Genomic DNA, 4,157 nt, shown 5'->3' with positions numbered 1-4,157 from the left:
GGATCACTGCGATTCGTCAAGTTCAGCACTGCAGAGCCCTTGAACAAGCAGCAACTTCACAGAGATTGAGAGCGATGCATGGAAGAGTTTGATCTGAGGAGCTCGAATATACAACAGGCGGTCTACAGAGCCCAGCTGTGGCTGTGGAGCAGAAAATGTCAGGTTGCTGTCCTCGTAAAGCACAAATTTAATATGAATGAAGGTTCCGAAAGGGGATATTTGGTAGCGATGCAGTAGAAGAACCTTTTTAGTTCCCCAAAGAACCTTTATGTGAAGAGTTTTTAAAAGAATCATTTGTTTCTTAGTTTGAGGAGCATTTTAATACTCCAAAGAGCCTTTTTCCCTGTTATATTTAACATTTTGTGAAATGAAAAAATGCTCCATAGATACTAAAGGTTCTTCATGGAACCATCAATGCCAATCAAGAACCTTCATTTTTAAGAGTGTATTTTAGAGAACGGATGTATTTTACACATCTTGAGGTCTTGCAAAGTCTGATGGACTGCACAGAACTTGACTGGGCCGCTCCTGGGCTGCCATACAGGTTGAACTGCTAAATTTAGTTGTTAATCAATGGTCCTCTGGAGAGCGGCCAAATGCAAAGGCGTGACTGATGTGTTGTTTAAGAGACATTATAGTGTCCCGTTCACTTTATGAGAGATTTGGTGTCGGTATACGAGATATTAAATCAAAAGTTTACCTAACAATATAAATTCTCCCTTATTTTGTTCCAAACTTGTACAACTTTTTTTGTGTTTGTAAAACAGATATATTGAGAAATATTATCTGTAGAATGGAAGTTAAAAGGGGCTAATAATATTTGTTAAATAAATGTTTAATCTATTTGAACACAATTAGAGGACTATTGTAACATCTCAAATAACTCAAATAAATGTGTTTTTGCATAATTCCTAATGAGTTTGATTGACAGCAGTCTTAGCCAATTGTTATCCAAGCTGTTTCGGGAATGTCGCACATGTAAATTTGTGCGTCTTTATCCATTCGGTTGGACTGTAATTTGCTGCTGTGTGTTCGAAAACAGCAGCAATGCATAATTCTATAAAAAAGACCCCAGCAATCAACTGCCTTGTTTCCTAATTTGTAGGCCTATTAATTTAAATAAAGGATTAACAAATAAAAAAATCACTAACATGACATTTCTGAAAAAAATATTTTATACACTTTTTAGTTATATCTAATTTGGCATTTTCAATTAATTTAGGCCTGTTACATTCTTTTTATTATTAGGCCTATTATTATTATTATTATTATTATTATTATTAACTATATTATAAAAGTTACTTTTATTATTAAATTAATATTACAATTAATTTGCCCGCAATAATTTCATAACACATCACTGGCTAGCTTAATCCTCACTGAAAATGTTTTTTAAAAGTTCTCTCAAAACAGGTTTTCATTATACAATGAATAATAGGCCTATAATTATTAAAACTATAATTATTAACACTGCAATCATCAAAATTATTAACACTGCAATCATCAAAGAAAAGCTTTATTTCAAGCAACGACGTAAAAATGTAAAAAAAAAAAAAAAAAAACATTTTTTAATTATTTAATAAATTTTTCCCACTTGCCTATGTTCGAGCCACAGGAGAAATATTAAGGGAGTCAATTAAAACACACACACATATATAGATATATATATATATATATATATATATATATATATAGATATATAGATATAGATATATATATATATATATATATATATATATATATATATATATATATATATATATATATATATATATATATCTCAGCATATTAAGCAAATTCGTGTCTGAGAGAATATGCACCGTTAATGCAGCGTCAGATGCCAGAAGCGTCGTCAGTTTTTACTTTCACTTTCTAATGAATCGGCTGAAATTAAGAGGTTCACCTTTATAACTGTTGCGCAAAGTTTTCACGTTGCTTTATCCATTGGCCTGCCTTCCTGGTTTAAAACAAATATTTACAATACTGCGACGTAACCAGACCTACACCCACCCACCCTCCCTAGAGTTCGCTGTTGAGGGCCGTGGATTTGCGCTTCGCCACTGGACTCGGTCCATTAGTTAGCCTAGTTCCTGCTCACTTTTGCCCAGGCCTGCCCAAAAATACAAGTCTGGCTACGCCACTGTTTTGGACCCCATTGTCTTTCATTGTTTGGATAAAAACCATATCTTACACTAGAAAGTAATTCCGACAAGTTTGAAATTTTTAGTGAAATACGCCTTTAAGCTCTTTACTGTGAGCCAAGGGTTTGATCTTTAGCAGCGGTGGGCAGCTCTCCAACAAACCAGGCACAATCTCTATTGTATGGATCCACTGAGGCCTGCAAGCTGAAACCAGAAGCAGCATCTTGGCCAAAGATCTCTGGGTCAATTTCAACAGCGTTTCTTGATTCAGTGCAGACACTGAGAGGCGGGAGTTCTGCGGCAGTTCGTGCTCAGTGATGGACTGGGTTTTTATATCTCAGGGTGAATTAACTCATTATGGGGTGATGCACACTTCAGTGAGGAGGACGGCCCGAGGGGTGGATCTCTGGGAGGTTGTGCGGATGTAGGTTACGTCCTGCTCCATCCTTGACACACATCGTCTGCGGGGCTCCCTGCAAATGTGGAATAAATCGATGTGAGGAAATTAAAAATAAACTTGGCTATGAAAGAAAAAATGAGTAATATTCCACTTAGCTTCTGAGAGTGGCTTTATATGAGAGCCACAGGGCGTCCATCTAGAAGTCTGGTGGTGGCAGGTAGAGTGAGCGTTCAGTGGATGGATGAGTGCTTTATTAAGAGGACTTACTGAAAGCTTTGGGTTAATTCTCTCTTTTAAACCTGACTGACTGGCACTTTAGCAAGACTTGAGCTCTCTGTTCGTGACCCGCTGGGCATCATTAGGGGAGAGATAGATTTACAGAGGGCAGGTGGCTTTATTAGACCCAGACTACATTTAAGACTGGTCAGAAGGATCAATCATGGGTGCAGGGGCAGTTTTGAAATGTGGAAGCAAAGGAAGACACACCTGCCTTTTGAAACATCATCATTAGAGATGCTCATAAAATAATGTTCTTGTGCATCCTTAATCTTATTTTCAGATATTTTTCATTAAAAAAAGTATTGATATTTAAAAGAAATCTCTTGTGTTCACTAAGGCTACATATCATTATGATTTAAAGTAACTGTTTTATATTTTAATATATTTTAAAAAGTAATTTATTCATGTGATGGCAAAACTGAATATTTAGCAGCCATTACTAAATTTTCCGGTGTCACATGAGCCTTTGGAAATCATTCTGATATGCTGATTTGGTGCTCAAGAAACTCTTTTTTTTATTATTATTATTAATGTTGAAAGTTGTGCTGCTTGATATTTTTGTGTAAACTGTGATCTTTTTTCCCCCATCTTTGATGAATAGAGGGTTTATTTGAAATATTTATATGAAAAAGCATTTATATGAAAATGAGTACTTGATTTTTTTTATATATATATATATATATATATATATTACTGACCCCAAACTTGCACATATATATATATATATGTATGTGTATATATATATATATATATATATATATATATATATATATATATATATATATATATATATATATATATATATATATATATATATATATATATATATATATATATAGAGAGAGAGAGAGAGAGAGAGAGAGAGAGAGAAACTATAAATACAGGCAAAATGTAATATGGAACTAATGCTGGCATAGAACTACTTAACATGCAGCTGAACATACACCACTGCACTGTTGAGTTCTGATTGGCCTTTAAGCATTCATAATATAGACCTAAGCTATAACATAATGAAATAATTATTGATTATGTGTCAGCCATCATTTCTAAATTAGTGCAGCCACAGAAGTAGTAATAATGTTTGGCACAAATGTTGATTCCACTTAGAAAGATTCCTGTGTCTGCATTATCAGTAATCCATCAGTAGCCCCAAACTTCTTCCTGGAAATTTTCCACAGTCGACTACCCCTGTGTTACAGCTTTCCAACTCAATGTTTTAAATATCTGTAGTTCTCTGATCATTAGTATGCCTATTAAAACTTTTAAGCCATCCTCTCAGTCTCTCTGAAGACTTCCTCTGATCTAATCGCTGCTTTCCTCTCTTCTCTCACAGCGGA

Source organism: Carassius carassius, chromosome 20, assembly GCF_963082965.1.
Source record: "Carassius carassius chromosome 20, fCarCar2.1, whole genome shotgun sequence".
NCBI lineage: Eukaryota > Metazoa > Chordata > Actinopteri > Cypriniformes > Cyprinidae > Carassius > Carassius carassius.
The sequence above is the reverse complement of the archived record's forward strand: the minus strand, read 5'-3'. Positions refer to the sequence as shown.